Source organism: Dasypus novemcinctus, chromosome X (genome assembly GCF_030445035.2).
Source record: "Dasypus novemcinctus isolate mDasNov1 chromosome X, mDasNov1.1.hap2, whole genome shotgun sequence".
In the NCBI taxonomy this organism is placed as follows: Eukaryota; Metazoa; Chordata; class Mammalia; order Cingulata; family Dasypodidae; genus Dasypus; species Dasypus novemcinctus.
Window position 1 is genome coordinate 14271037 of NC_080704.1, and position 17220 is coordinate 14288256.

The 17220-nt window shown below is 39.2% G+C and overlaps 1 protein-coding gene across 7 annotated transcripts in view; it reads left to right on the plus strand.

Moving 5' to 3' along the window:
• Nucleotides 1-17220, plus strand: part of FRMPD4 (FERM and PDZ domain containing 4) — a 954164-nt gene that overhangs the window by 649390 nt on the left and 287554 nt on the right. The gene's annotated exons all lie outside the window — the stretch shown is intronic.

Consider the following 17220-nt stretch of genomic DNA (forward strand, 5'->3'; position numbering starts at 1 on the left):
AATGGCCCCCACAATAGCGGGTCTAGACTGAATCCAGCCAGTTTCAGCAATTTCAGATATTAACCTTCGCTATTTTATGATATAAAGGCATCTATACAATGATTTTGTAGTCATAATTATTTAATTCTTAACTCTCAGTTACAGTTTCAGGCTTCATTTTTACTTCAAAACAAAAACTGAGCACTTTTGTTTATCAACTAAACAACTATTTTAATGTTAGGTCATGGAGGATAGGACTGCCTCAAGACCCTGGTGTTTCCAGAAACCATGATGGGGCCGGATTTAAATTGCTGTGGTTCATTTTCAGCCAGTCTCACCCCTCCTTCCATTGTAACTGGTGCTTCTGAGTCCTGAGACTTTCTGGGGTTCTGTGGCAGTAAAATTCTTGTTTCCATCATTAGCACCCCGCCACCCCAACTCAGGTACCTAGATTTTGATCTTTCTCCTCTCTGCCTAGTTCATTTGGTGTTGTTCCAATTCATTTCTGTAGTTTGGGGTATAGTTGCCCCTAGTAACATGCAAGGCAGAGATTGTCCTCTGTACTTCTTCTTATTGTTTTTACATAATTTTTAAAAGAAGGAGGTGTGATGTCTTTCCCCCACCATTTTGAATGTATGACCCCCATGCCCTTTTTGATTCCTGTGACTCTAAGCTGATAGCTTTCTTATACATGCCTTATAGGAATAAATTACTGGAGCAGAATGAAATGCAACAACAAAGAGTTGTTCTTTTTACAACCTCATTTCCCATAATTCCATCATAATTGATTTTGTATTTTTTCCATACCAAACTATTAGCTGTTCCTAGAACTTGCCATGCACCTTCTCAACTCAATCAAAACTTCTCCCAAGTATGACCTTTAATCAGAGATATATATCTTCTAAGTCTCATATCCTGAGAGATGGTAACTCCTAGAAGTCAGCCCTACCTTCTCTTTAATACCTTTGCTTATTTCTTTACACATCGGTCTTCCAAACCAGACCAGAACACCTTGAAGGAAAAAAGGTCATCTTATTTATCTGTGAATCCTCACTGTAGCAGAGTTCCTTGCTTAGAGTGGGTGCTCAATTAATATATGTTCAAAGAATGAAAGAACAATATTTGTTTGAGATGATTGCCCTTTGAAAGTTAAAGATGCTCTTCTTGTGCCAATGCCACCTTCACCAGCAGATGGAAATTGGTGGTTCTAAATGACAAAGTCAAGAATACATTGCTGAACCCTCTTTCTGGCTGATGAATTATCCTTTCAAGCTACCCATTTTTATTTTATGGCCAATCTATTTACACTCAGCCTTTCTGATTCATCTTTAAATTTCTTAAGCTTTATTTTCTAACTTCCCTCACACATATGTAACTTCGTCTTTGGGGGTAAAATGACATTATTGAAGTGGTTTTTAGATGAAAAACATTCTCTGAAGCTTTTAAGCACTGCTATTAGTTTTCCAGACTAATATTTCCATAACACTCAGGGTTCAGAGAAGTAAAGCATTTGTATTCAAATTACATAGAGAAATTCAGTTTTATCCTTGGGTTACAAATCAAATTGCATCTTAAGTATTATATCTGAAAGAGACGTAGCTTTCAAATGCTTTTGGGAATGTTTATTTAATCTATTCATTCACTTATACAAGACTTTTGTGAAAACCTACTATATGCCAAGCACTGTTGTTGAGGTTTAAGAATGCATTTATGGGCGGCAGACTTGGCCCAGTGGTTAGGACGTCCGTCTACCGCATGGGAGGTCCACTGTTCAAACCCTGGGCCTCCTTGACCCATGTGGAGCTGGCCCATGCTCAGTGCTGATGCGCGCAAGAAGTGCCATGCCATGCAGGGGTGTCCCCCGTGTAGGGGAGCCCCACGCGCAAGGAGTGTGCCCTGTGAGGAGAGCCGCCCAGTGCGAAAAAAGTGCAGCCTGCCCAGGAATGGCGCCACACACACAGAGAAATGACACAGCAAGATGACATAACAAAAAGAAACACAGATTGCCATGCCACTGACAACAACAGAAGCGGACAAAGACGACGCAGCAAATAGACACAGAGAACAGACAATCGGGGTGGGGGGAGAAGGGGAGATAAATAAATAAATAAATAAATCTTTAGGAAAAAAAAGAATGCATATATGAACATGTTCTCTGCTCTCAAGGAGTCCAGGAGATTAAAAGAGAGAGAGAGAGAGAAAACCATTATAAGCAAAATAAAATGTATCTCATTTGAATAGTTGATTATTCATGAGACCATTGTCAAAGGCACAGGTGTGATATCTGATGGTGGGACTTCAATAAATAGAGGAAATTGTTGGTCAATTATTCACAACAACTTTTTGAATAACAATGTGAATGTGAGTCTTCCCAAGCAAAATTTAGATTCAAACCCAGCAAACATTAATTGAGAACCTACTATATGCTAGGCAAGGTGCCCAATGTTTAACATGTTGCTCATAAAAGTCATAGCATGGGGAAGTGACTGTGGCTCAATCAGATGAGTATCCCATCTACTATATGGGAGGCCCTCGGTTTGCGTCCCAGGGCCTTCTTGTGGAGGCAGGCTCGCCCACACACAGGCGCCGTGGAGCACAGACTCAGCAAGGTGACGCAACAAAAGGAAGGGAGACAAATGAGCACACAGAAGAGCCTGCAGCAAATTAACGCAGAGAGCAGACAGTAAGCAAGCCGGAAGGGAGGAGGGGAAATAAATAAATATAGACACAGAAGAACATACAGCGAATGGACACAGAGAGCAGATGGCACACAAAAAGCCACAATGGGGAGATAAAAAAAAGTCATAGCATGCATTACAGTTGCGTTAATAATTCACTTAAACAGGACAGATTAAACCCAGTAGGGAAACAGAACAGTTGAGAATTTTATATCCATCTCCTTTCTCCACGGGATTTGGAGAAGATCTGAAAGGCCTCCCCAGGCTTTGGCGTGTAGATACCGTTTTCTCCTTCCTCAGTGGTTCCTAAGCTTTAGCATGCTCAAGAATTATTTAATAAGATTGCTGTGCCCAAATCATTTATAACGAACTTCATAGTTGATCATTCCTTTTTTTTTTTAAGATTTATTTATTTATTTATTTCTCTCCCCTTCCCCCCACCTGCCTGGGTTGTCTGTTCTCTGTGTCTATTTGCTGTGTCGTCTTTGTCCGCTTCTGTTGTTGTCGGCAGCATGGGAATCTGTGTTTCTTCTTGTTGTGTCATCTTGCTGTGTCAGCTCTCCATGTGTGCGGTGCCATTCCTGGGCAGGCTGCACTTCCTTTCACGCTGGGTGGCTCTCCTTACGGGGTGCACTCCTTGCGCGTGGGGCTCTCCTATGCGGGGGACACCCCTGCGTGGCACGGCACTCCTTGCGCGCATCAGCACTGCGCATGGGCCAGCTCCACACGGGTCAAGGAGGACCAGGGTTTGAACCGCGGACCTCCCATGTGGTAGGCAGATGCCCTAACCACTGGGCCAAGTCCGCTTCCCTGATCATTCTTACTATATGCTGTTTTTGCCTTCTACACTAAATGTGTTTCCTGGTAAGAAGCAATTTTTATTCACATTTATTAAAAGGTCATTTAAAACACAAAAACACATTCCCTTTACAAATGTGCCATTTGTGCCTTATCTGGTCACACACCTTTCCTTTATTGAGGATTCAAATTCTGCCAGAAAGAAACTTCTCACCTAAAGCCAGGGGAGTCAAAGCAAGCAAACTGGCCCGCTTATAGAAGTAACAAGGATGGCTGGAGCTGGAGGACCCCTGCCTGCCATAAACTCGGGGTTCTAAATTTGCTTTAGACAAGTTTTTGGTAGAATTGGACACTTCAAGCCCACGTCTGGCTCAGACTCTTGCACTTGCTATTCCCTCTTCTTGGAATGCACTTACTCCAGATTTTATCATGGCCAATGCCCATGCTTTCTTCATCTCTGTCCCCAAGTGCCACCTTCTCAGAAAGGCCTTCACTGACCACTTCTTAATAAAATAGAAGCCCCCCCACTTCTACTCCAGCCCCTCCTAAACTCCTTATCTTTCTTTTTTTCTTCGTAGTACTTAACATTCAAAATATCAGAGAATGGATGTAGCACAGTGATTGAGTGCCTGCTCCCACCTACAAGGCCCCAGGTTCTATTCCCGGCACCTCCTAAAAAGATATATATATCATGTCTTAGTTATCTATTGCTGTGTAACAAATTTCCCTAAAACCTTGCCACTTAAAACAGCCTAAGTTTGTTATTTCATGATTTCTGTGGCTCAGGAATCTGGGTGTTGCTTAGCTGGATCGTCTGCCTCAGTCTGTCACAAATCTGCAGTCAAAATGTGGAGCAGGGGCAAGCCCCCAGCACGAAAGAAAGTGCAGCCTGCCCAGGAATGGTGCTGCGCACACGGAGAGCTGACACAAGATGACGCAACAAAAAGAAACACAGATTCCCGTGCCGCTGACAACAACAGAAGAAGACAAAGAAGAACACGCAGCAAATAGACACAGAGAACAAACAACTGGGGTGGGAGGAGGGGAGAGAAATAAATAAATAAATAAATAAATAAATAAATCTTTTTTTAAAATATGGAGCAGGGGCAAGATTCCCTTCCCAGTCACTCCCATGGCTGGTGACTGGATTTAATTTTTTGAGGGTTGTTGGACTGAGGGCCTCAGATCCTTGCTGGCTATTGGCCAGTGGCTGTCTTCAGTCCCTTGCCATGTAGGCCCTCCATAGGGCAACTCACAATATGGCAGCTACTGTTATCAAAGTGAGCAAGCCCAGCATAAGCATGCCAGTGATAGGGAAATCACAGTCTTTTTTTTTTAACAAATCAATTTTATTGATACATAGTAATAAAGCATAAATCCATCCAAAGTATACAATCGATGGCATTCGGTATAATCACATAATTGTGCATTCATCACTTCAATTTTAGAACATTTTCATTATTCCAATAATAATAATAAACAACAAGCAAACAAACTCAACACCTCTCAATCTCTCTATGCTTCCCCTGCTGTACAGAGCTGCTATTCTGGTTCCATCTCTCTAGTTTGTTTGTGTTTCTATTTTGTAAAAAACGTATTATATATGCAATATCACCCATATTCATAGTTTACAAGAGGTTTCACTGTTATACAGTCCCATGTTACATTTTTTAGCTTTTCTTCTAGTAATGTACATGTCCTTAGACTTTCCTTTCAACCACTGTCATACCCATGTAATAGCACTGCTAGTCACAAATACCATGATGTGCTCTTACCATTTTGATTCATTTCCAAAGAACAACCTTTTTACCAATTCAGCCCAGATTAGCCCTCAGCTTTCCATTCTCTACCCTCCTTCTATTTTCTGGTGACCTATATTATTAACTCGATGAGATTACACAGTATATTTAGTTCATCGTAGCGCAATCATACAGTAGTTGTCCTTTTGTGTCTGGCTTGCTCCACTCAACATAACATCCTCCAGGTTCATCCATGTTGTCATGTGCTTCATGACTTAATTTATTCTCACTGCTGCATAATATTCCATTGTTTTTATATACCGCAATTTGTTTATCCATTCATTGGTTGAAGGACACCTGGGTTGTTTCCATCTTTTGGCAGTTGTGAATAATGCTGCTATGAACATCAGTGAATCAGTCTTTTAAAATCTAATTCAGAAGTGACACCCCATCACTCTTGCTGAATTCTATCATAGAATCAAGTCACATAGTCCAGCTCCCACTCAGGGAGTAGTTCACACGAGAATGTGAATAACAGGAGGTGGAAGTTATTGGGAGACACCCTTTAAGGCGTATCATGTATTTGTTACTTTATTTTTGATCTCCCCCTTCCACCAACCAAAATTTAAACTCTAGGGAAGCAGGATTCAGCCTGTTTTGTTCACTACTAAATCTCCAGGGGCCTAAAATATAGTAGGCATCAAATAGATAGTTGGTGAATGTTTGAATTTCATAAAACAGACTAGCTTTTGAAATAAATGCTAGTATTATTTTCCTTGGTGTCTGTGCTGGAAAATTGCACCCATCTTCCTTGACAAATGGATGCTCATTGGTAAACTCTCTAGCCTCTTTTTTCCCCCATAATATTCTCCTTTGCATTCCAAGATTTGGTTATGTGGAACTTAATTCCGTTCCTCCAACTCATTTCTGAGCCTTTACATGTGCAGTTTCCTCTGCCAAAATTCTCTCCCTCCCACTATAATTAGAAGCCTGAACTTAATTCCTCTATTGGTTATTTTTGAAACTTTAAATAAAATGCTTAACTTTTGTTCCTTGTTTCATAAACTAATAAACTATTGCTTGACTCTTGTAAGATAAAGATATTATATTAGTTTTACTAACCTTTCCTGGGTACCATCTTCCTGTAGCCCCCCCATTCCCTTGCTCTAATCTAGATAATTGCTTTGCAAACCTGAGACACAGCTGTCCTGGGACTTCCTTTCATTGGTGTCATAGTTTGGGACTGTGTTTTCTTTCTTTCTTTGTTGGTGTTTACTACTTAGGTTTACTAACGTCCTACAAAAAGGTGAATGTTTCCAAATCCTTACATGTATTTGTTTTTTGTCCTAACATTTAGTTGATAGTTTGGTTGGATATGTAACTATAGGTTGAAAATGGGTTTCTTTATTATTTTAAAGACATTTCACCATCGTTGCTGGTAGAGATCTGATGCCATTCAGATTTTCATTCTTTTACAGGCGATTTGTTCTTGATCTTTAGGATCTTCTCTTCATACTTTATATTCAAAAATTTTACAGTGCTGTTTGTAGACATTTTCATTCACTGGTGGATCAGTTCATCCTGAAATTTCCTGACCATCACCTCTAGGGCTGAAGATTTTTTGGTTTTTCTTTGATAATTCTATCTGTACATTTATTTTGCCCTTTTTATCCCCCCGAAAATCTTGTTAGTTGAGTGCTGAAACTTCTGGACTGATCTTCCGATTTATTTAGTTTGTCTCTGCTGTTGAATGTGTCTTCATTGCTTTGTTCTATTTCATAGGAATTTTCCTTGGCTTTATCTTCAAACTCATATATTAATTTTTAAATTCTAAACACAGTTTTCCCCCAATCATTTTTTATTGTTCTGAATGTTCTTTTTTATAACGTCTGTTCTTGTTTGACAAATTTCCCCAAAATCCTTTGAGGAATATTATGAACTGTTTTTTTTCCTGTTCCTCTTGTCCATTTTCTATATGCCATTTTTGCTTTTTATTTATCTTACACACTGTCTTTCATGTTTCAGGGTTTTCCTAAATGTTTGATCTGTGTTTGTCAGTTTATGTCCAAGAATCAGGCATGAGAAAAGCTGAATCTGACTTCAAGAAGGACTCAGTGACTGGTCTCTTCCATCAGGCAGGGAGTTCTGCTTTTTCAGTGAGTCCTCTTGCACATGAATGTGTGCATGTACAGGTATTGTGTGTGTGTGTGTGCATGTTAAAACAAAATTGGGAACATACTTAATCTACAATTTCACATTTTTAACATATTTTCCTAAGCTATTACATATTCTTTGGAAAAAATCTTCAATCTGAATAAAATGGAGTAGCATAATTTCTTTGACCAACCTTATTTTTTGACAAATTGATTGTTTTCAATTGTTTATTATGGTAAATATCAGTTTTTAGAAGTCTTTATCCACTTCTTTGATTATTCTTTTATAATAGGTTCTTTGAAATGGTACTGCAGAGTTAAAGCGTTCTTATACTTTTTTTTTAAGTCCTTGAGACATAGCAGCAAACTGCTCTGTGGAAAAATTCTACCAATTTGACCTCCCACCATCTCATTTATGATTCCCTAGACAGGACTAAATATTAACATCTTCATAGTGTTTTCCAGATTGATAAGTGAAAAACAGTATCACACTTTAGCTACTTGACTACTAGTAAGGTTGAATTATTTTCATATGTTTAATAGCTGTTTGTATTTCTTTGCTTTGTGAATTTACTATGTATTCCCATCATCCATCTTTTTTGTTGGGATGGTAGTCTTTTTCATATTGATTTGTAAGTACTCTTTATATATTAAGGAATCAACTCATCATCTTCAACATTTTTTACAACTCATTATTCCAGTTTGCCATATACCTTTTAGCATTCTTTGTTATATGTTATGAGACAGAGACTACTTCCAGTTTTCATACTGACAAATGTATCAAATTTTTCTCTTTTGATATCTTCCTCAGCTTACATACTGAACTCTTCACCTTGAACATATGTTTCAACTTAAGTTCTTTATGTTAGATGTGATTTTCTTTATTGTTTAGATTCAGGCAGAGTTTCTCAAATTTGGCACCATTGACATTTGCACTGGATAACCCTTTGTTGTGAGGGAGTATCCTGTGCGTTATAGGATGTTTAGTAGCATCCTGGCCTCTACCCAGTAGATGCCAGTTAACAGCCCTCTGCCCACCCAGTTATGACAATCAAAAATGTACCCAGACACTGACAAATGTTTCCTGTGGAGCAAAATCAACCCTGATTGAGAGCATTGCATTAAAGCAATAGTGGATAGTAGGAGGAAGGGTGGGGTGAAATGGGGGTAGAAAAGAATTCTATTTAGTATAAATGAAAGGAGGCACAAATCACTTTAAATCATTTTCTAATGCATATTTCCTGTCTAACAAGGGCCTTTTTCCTTTTGAAATATGAGGTCCCAGGCTCGTTCCTTTTGTTTCCCATGATAGAAAGTTTGCAATTCTTTGTGAAAATACAACCAAGTCCAATTTACTCACTAAAACACATTTTAATGTGAGATATAGAGATTTGGTAAGTGATATTTTAAAATATTCTTTAAAATCATTTAATCGCACCTTGAATTGTTTGGTCATTGGAGAACCCTTTGGGATTAAGTGGGATTTAAAAATCTACCTGTTAGTTTTTTCAAGCTCTAATTTTAGTTAACCCCAAACTATAGTGAACTGCAGTTTTATATATTGAAAATGAACTGCATTTTTCTGCTATGAAATGTGAGAAGTAGCCACAGAATTTATTGAAAACATTATTTTGAAATGGGGAATTTCAAGGTAAGCAGCTGAGTTATGAATTTGCTTTAGTACCCTAAATAGTCCTTTAAAGTTTTATGAGTTAACTTTTGAGCTATGGTAGTTGTCAATATTAAAACCAGAGTCTAGCAGCTAGCTAAGCTTTCAGGAGCAGAGAAGGGGTTTATTATCTTGGAGGTTTTTCTGTAAACAAAGTCATGGGCAGAACAGGACAGCGCAGATCAAACAGCAGTCCATTTTGCTGACATAGAAAGGAGAAGAACGGGATTAAGCTATAAATACAGCCTGGAGATTGTCATCTCCTCTCCTTCCATGGATACAAGAGTGCCCTGGGCTACAAATGATTTCCAAGGATCTGAAAATGTGGAGATTGAATTGGCCTCTTGCTACTGGAGAGAGATTACTCGCCAGACGTTGGCCAATAATCGTGGCTCCATCTTCAGCCTTAACTGATGGAAGGGAAGTGAGCAGGGTATGCAATCTGAAGACAAGTTAAAAGTGGCCAGGAGTGGAACTGGGGCTGAGGATATTAAGTAGCCCCCTCCAAAATTTGGTCAGGACACAGATTGTTCTAGAAGCGTGGTCCCAGAAATCCAATTGAATCAACAATATTTTCTGACAGCTCACTGTGTTCCAGGTATTGTGAGGGATGTCATAATGGTACCACTTAGTTCCTATCCCCAAATAGCTTACAATCTATTTGGAAAGGTTTAAATATTTCTAAAGTTAAGCAGCAGTAAAAGATTTCCGCCTCAGCAGAAGAGCGACCACCTGACAATATAGCTTCAATTGCCAACCTAGTGATATTGATGTTAAATACGAGTTCAGAGAAAGTAAAGGGATCAAGAGCCTGGGGTAATCAGGGAAATATTTGCGAACAGGGCAAAATCTCCTTGAACATAGTAGGCTGCTAGACTTACTCAAGTCTTTTATTCCCATTAATATGATTTGTTACCTGTGGTTCTTCATGTATGTTTTCTTCATAACATGCCTTTATTGTTTGGGTTTTTTTTGGTTAGATTCATGCCAAGATATTTTATAGTTTTCCTTACTATTGAGAATGGGATCTATTTTCCTATTACATGCTCTAACTGGTTACATCAAGGCATCTGGGTCTTAATGATGGTTATATGTTAATCTTATCACTAGTCACTTGCTGAGTTCTCATCAAATTCTAATTGTGTCATGAATATCCTGATTAGTATAGTATCTGCAAATAATGAAAATATTGTCCCTACCTTTACAAACCTAAAGTCTTTTCTTCTCTTTTTTAAATCTCTGTGTTAGCTGGACTCTCTAGTAAAAATCTGAATATCTTTTGACTATCTGCTGATATTTTTAGCTATGCAGGATTTTAATTGGATTGCCTTTTACATTTACTACTCAGCAGGTTATTTTCTGTAGATTTTTAGTAGGTATTCTTTATTGAGATAGGTAATTTCCTGGTTTGCTATAAATTTTTATCAACGTCTAACACCTATTGTTAAAAAAAACTGCAGCAAATGCTTACTCTGCCTCGATTAGAATTATTTTTATATCTAAATTCATAAACAAGCTTTGTCATTTGTTTTGTTTTTAATGTTCTGTTTCTTTGGTTTTGGTTTCATGGCTATGCTAGACTTAAAAGAAGTTGGTAGGCTGTTATTTTTTACAGTTATTTTAAGATTGGAAGCGTTTTAGTAGAAGTGTGGTGGAAGTCACTAGTAAAATCTTCTAGACTTAATGGGGATTGGGAGTAGGTGCTTGGTCTGTTGATTCTCTTACTTTTGTGCTCATCAGTTTGTTTAGGCTTTCAGTTATTTCTTTGTAGAAGTTTATTGCCCAGGTTTTAAAACTATTAGCTTAAAATTAGGTACCATATTCTCTGATTTTTAAAATCACTACAGCATTTATAGTTATGCCCTTCTTTTTTATCAGAGATTGAACCCGGGACCTCATACATGGGAGGCAGGCACTCAACCACTGAGCTATAGCCACTCCCTGCCCTTCATTTTTAATATTTATTTTTGCCCTTTCTCTTTTCTTGTCCCTTTCTAGAGGTTTATTTCTTTCACTAACTTTCATAGAACCAACATTAGCTTTATGGAGCAACTCCATGCAAGTTTTATTTGGCTGAATTTTTCCATTTTAACTTCTTTTAACTCTTGTTTTCTTTTTGCTTCATTTGGTGTTTTCTAGCTTTTTGAGTTTATCACTCAGTTCATTTATTTTTGGGCCCTTTTTCTTTTTTCTTTAGTTTATCCACACATTTATATATGGACTGACTTTCATTACATTTCCCATCTAGATGTCTTATAAAATAATATTTACTTTTCTTTCTTCTTTAACCATGAATTAGTTACGCATGTTTTAGTTTTCAAGTATTTTGGGTTTGAAGTCTTTTTGTTTATTTTTCTTTTTATTGCATTGTGATAATTATAGTGATTATGATGTAAGTTCTTCAAAATTGAAGCAGAATTACTTTGTCCTAATTATAGATATTTTTAAATATGAATATATTTTAATAGATTAATTTAACTGATTCATATTTATTAAAGTTACTAAAATAGTTGGACTTATGTCTTGCATCTTTTTATTTTGCTTTCTTTATTTCTAATTTCTGTTGAATTTTGTTTATTCCCTTGTTACTGCATGGATGTTATACATTCCATTTTTATGATTTTTTGCTCACTTTATTTTTCATAAAGCATATTTAAACTAATATTTTTCTAGCAAAATCTAAAGTTAATCTGCATTCACCTTTCTATACAAGACACTTTCGCTTCTATACATGCTCCCAGCCTGGAACCTACCCCTACCTCTCAAGTTATTATTACTTGGAAACTGGAATTTTCATTCCAGCTTATTAAATACACGTGCACATGCATGCACTCACTTTTTCCTACAAATTACCTATTTAAATTTACCAATATATTTTGTCTTTTGTATTTTTCTTTATACTACCTGTATGTTTTGCCCATTTCTTTGCTTCTTTTATTCCTTTCAGTTCTGGAATAGATCCTAATTTTTTTACCCAGTTAAGGTCTTTCAGTGACAAACTTTCTGAGTTCTAACATGTCTGAAAATGTCTTCATTTCCTTCTTACCCTTGAATGATGTTTGGGATACTAGATATCTTTTTCCCCTTAGACCTTCCTCAGCAGTACTCAGCCCTCCAAAATTATTACTCCATTGCCTTCTGGAATTTACTGCTGTGGTGAGAAATCTGATATTGGTCTATCTCCATCTCTGTCTTCTGTCTTAGCTGCAATCTGCCTTTCCCTCTTTTCCTTTCATGAAGTTCCCTTACACATGATTTTCTGAAATTTTGCTATGAAGTAGCTAAGAGTCCAATGAATCTTTCCTGTGGGTTTAGAAGCTTTAGTCTTTTCCAAGGATTTACTGCCATATTATCCATTTGAAGTCCCTTGGTTAGAGTTATAATTTGAAAATAGAATAGAATTTTGCGTTGCAATTCTGTTCAGGATCAGAATTTATTGATGACAACAGTGTGGGTATATTTCTATCCCTCTTTTACCTTAACGTGTGAAAGAGGGAGAGAAATAGATAAATCAATGCTGCCCAGCCTTTAGAGTTCTATTATTTGTGATTTCCCAGCCCTAAAAAGAATTAAAAGAGCTTTGGATTCTATCCAACTGTATTATTTAACAACTGAGTGTATCAGCAAAGAAATCCACAAAAGGTTTACAGGTGACCTTTAAAAGGAAACTATTTTTACTATTTTAGTAAAGGTATAAAAAAAAAGTCAGTTTAAGTAGACATACCACCCAAAGCCTTGGTGAAATTGGAAACCCAAGAGAAGAATATTAATGAAGTGACCTTCCTTTTTCTATCATCCTTTATGCAGTTTGGAATTGAATATTAAATCCTTCTACTTCCTTTGCCATTATGATATGCTCATCCATTAATGAAATGTGAACAATATTAGATTTGTAAGGTTTTATGTCAGGTCCTCACTGACAAGAGGGGGCTTGGGGGGGGGGAGAAATAAGTGTATCTATCACTTTATAATTTAAAAGTGTTTTCTAACTTATTAGCTCCTCGTTCCTTATAATGATATGAAGAAAGTATTGTTATTCTTATTTTAGAGAGGAGAAGCCCCAGAGAGCTGCAGGATCTCTCTCAAGGAAACAAAGTTAGATTAAGCCATACACTCTGGCCTTAGTCTAGCACATCACACTGAACTTGTAGGTGGTAGGTGTTCAACACATACCTGCTTAATGGTGGGTGACTACAGGCATGATGCCACACCCCAGAGTGTCTAAAGAGCTGCCTTTAATGATAAGGAATTGTGCAACTGTTGTGGAGGAGGCAAGAAACAGAGCCAGTCGGAATAAACAGAAGTCATATGAAGAGGAACTCTGGGAAGTAGAACCTGCAATTCCCATTTTATAAATGAAGAAACTGAGACTTGGTGTTGTGTTGGGAGACAATTTTCCAGTGGTCTCTTCCATATCTGCATGTCATTTGCTAACAGAGGCACTGGCTGCCTTTGTTCCAGACTCTCTTTTCAAGGATGTTCGTACATGAACAGCCTTAGATTACAGAGATCATGTCTCTATACAGATCAAAGGGGAGGTTTGTGCCCTGTTCTATCTAATAAAGGTAACATCTCTCTCTAGGATAAAGCTCAGGCAACTTTATTTCCCACTGTGCAATATTCGTGTGCCCTAAATTTGCAGTTCATCTCTTGTATCCCACTGCATGTACAGCTGTCACCTGACCCTCTTCATATCTCCCTGTGGAAATCGGGGCTTGGAGAACTGGCACAAGTGATGATACACTGGTGAATGCTGTTGCTATGAGTAATAAATTCCTTTGTCTCTGATCCAGGAGTCTTGTGACTTCTGCCAATGTCCATGAAAGTAGGGTTAAATCTCAGACCTGGTTCGGGGGAGGGGGGCTGATAAGGGAGTGGGAAGAGCAGAAGAGGGGGGGGGGAGGAGGAAACCAAGCCAGCATATGGTTGCATCCAGAGTCCTGCAGGGAGCTCTGGAGTTTGAGTTACACTGCAGATTTGGCTCAATCAGAGGCCAGAAGGTAGACTGTGATATTCCCTGCACATCTCAGTTATTGGTGAAGGGACACTTCAGCTTTTCTGTAGTAAATGGCAAAGCAAGTCCAATGGCCCTAGGGCAGCCCTCCAGAGAAGATCTGCCTGCAGGTGAAGATCATTGAAAGGGAAAGCACACTGAAGGGGAATGGGACAACAGAAACCCTAAGGAAGGGATGTGAGAAAACCTGGGAAGAGCACCAGCACTGCTGGCTGCGCTGCTCCCTGTGGAGCTGCTCCCCAGAATGCTCCCTGTGGTTGATAATGACAACTTGAGGGGTGGTGGTGAAGCAGGATAATAAGGTAGAGAATCAATAGATGGATCTGGAACCTAACAAGGAGTCCACGTGGACATCAGGAGCCCCCAAGATGGCTGCTGGAAGACCCCCACCCCTGGGGTTCTGCTCTCCAGAGCAAAGACTTCTGGGAGCAAGGAAAAGCCAGGATGTTCCCTAGGGACTTTATCATTGGCTCCTCACTAAGGGATTGGTGGGTGGGGTAATCAATCCAAACAGCAAATAGCTGGAGCCCCTCCCCTTCCATCAGCAAAGGGGCGGAATAATTAGCAATTTAAAAGCAAACCCTGAGGCTTGAATGTGCTCTCCCACCTTACTTTTTGCCTACCAACCTGTCCTGCCCTCTGTACACCAATGTCGATGCCACCATTTTTCCTCTGCCCCGGGGCCACGCAAGTCACCCTGGGGACTTATAACCTATAATGGGGAATTGTAGCTTGTAAATCATCCCTCTTTATCACTTTTCAGCCCCTGCCTCTCTGCCTGGGACCCCTGCTCTGTTATTTGCTCCCATTTCTCCTCCCTCCCTACCTGAATAAATTACTGGCCTAACTCACCCGCCGTGCTCTTGAAATTCATTTCTGCAGCAGAGCCAAGAGCCTAGATAGAATCAGGTAACAGTGGGAGACGGGGTTCTCAGTTAAGAAACCAGGGAGCTAGAGGACCCTTCTCGCCTGAACGATGACTGGCGTCGTTCTCCTAATAGTTGTCTGTAGGTTCTGACGGACCTTCAGGAGAAGGTTGGAGCGCATCTGTCCCTATTTAGTTTGCATTCATCTGTGAATTAAACAACTTTCCTTGAATCTGGAGAGAAAGCAGCCCCTCCAGAACAGCCTCCTCCTCCTGTGGAAAGCACAGTTGGAGGCAACCATAAACATACAATCGCTAGCCCTTGAAAGGTGTCTAGTGCAGGAACTCCAGGGCCTAATTTGGAAGTCCATGAGGTACTACATGGCTTTGTCTAGAAAACATGGAGAGAAGTTGAATGGTCTTAAACTGATGCCCAAATTGGATACTTTAAAACCCTGTAATTTAGAGGCAGTTGCCCCAGGAGGCAGTATGCACTGCTTGGCCTAGAAAACTCTAAATTTAACATTAAAAACCACTAAATTCGTAACTGGAAGAAAACATGTCTATGGAAATCCTCTTTTGTTTGTTGTTATTTTGTTTGTTTGTTGCCCCTTCTCTCTTCTTTTTCAAATAATCCTCTAGGGTCACAGTTGCTCCCCCTCACCCGGGCTTGAGACTCTCAGGATGCAAAATGATAGGCCAGTAGGGCAGGGCAGTTTGCCACTGCCTTGTGCATTATTTAGAGGAGAAAAGGAGCAAACTGAGAAGCTGGGGAAAGAGCAAGAGAGTCTTTGGCAAGACACATGAGAGAATTTATTTTTGAGAACTGATCCTTTTGGAAAAAATGAACTCTGTTGGAAAAAGCTACAAAAGCAAGATCCCTGGACTCCATGGAGAATCATATCTGTTCTCTACCAGTAACAAAGTTACCACAATGATGATGACTCACCTTTCATCTTTGAGTCCCTCCCTCCAAGAACTTCCACTTAAAAAGGTGATTATTTTAATGGAACAACACATATTGAGACTGACCAACCGTTTAGGAACACAGAGCCCCTACATTCTTTTGGCCACGAGAAGTTGGGCAGTTGGGAAGTTCCCAAACACCGTGTAATGAGCTCCTTCTACGGAGACCCAGCCTGCAAGGGCAGCTCCCCAACCAGCATGCCACAAAGAGGCAATAAGCAGGGTGACCATGTGACATAGTTTGTTTGCAACAATCTTGTTTTATGCCCATAGTCCCAGCATAATTGCTACTCTCACTGTGTTTTGTGCAAACAGTTGTCCCAGTTTAGATGATAAATATGAATTACTAGATATTAATATTTGGTTGTAGGTGTGCCCAGATTTTTTACTCTTTAGTCTTCAGGGTGGCTAGAGTGGCAGGGTCATTTGTGTCTGGTGAGCAGCCTCTTCTATTTTCCACATTCTACTGGACAAATATCATTTCTCCTGCTTGCCATGCTGGGTGCCCTGTCCTGTGAAGGCGCCTGTGCTTACTGGGCACAGCATTACTATGAGCACTGCTATGCAGACAAGTAGGTCTGGAGGTGGAAGAAAACCAGGAAAGAGAAATCATCATGGAGTCTGCAAGGTATGCAAGCAAATTGTCCTTGAGGACTTGACAAATTGATGTGCTTATAGCTCCCATGTAAAGATCATCCAACTCAACACTCTCTAATAAAAATATAATGCCATCAAAACCACAATAAGATGCCACTTCACTAGGACACCATTGGGATGGATAACATCAAAAAGACAGACAATAACAAATATTGACAAGGATATAGAAAAACCCTCATACATTGATGGTGGGCATGTAAAATGATGCAGCTGCTTTGGAAAACAATCTGGAAGATTTACAAAATATTAAACACAGAGTGACCATATTACCCAACAACTCCACTCCTTAGTAAATACATATATATATTCAAGAGAAATGAAAATATTGCCCAACCAAAAACCTTTACAGCATTATTTATAATACTCCAAAAGTGGAAACAGCTTAAGTATAAATCAGCTGATGAGTGGATAGACAAAATGTGGTATGCCTGAACAATGGAATAATATTTGGAAATAAAACGGGATGAAATACTGGTATGTGCCACATGGATGAACATGGAAAACATTAGGATAAGTGAAAGAAACAAAACACAGGAGAACACATACTGTGTGATTCTGTTTATGTGAATGTCCAGAAAAGGCAAATCGATGAAGACGGAAGGTGGCAGAGCAATTTTTGTCAGGGCCTGGAGGGGATGAGGAATGACTACAAATGGGTATGAGGTTTCTTTTGGGGGTGATTCTAAAAATAGATAGCAGTGA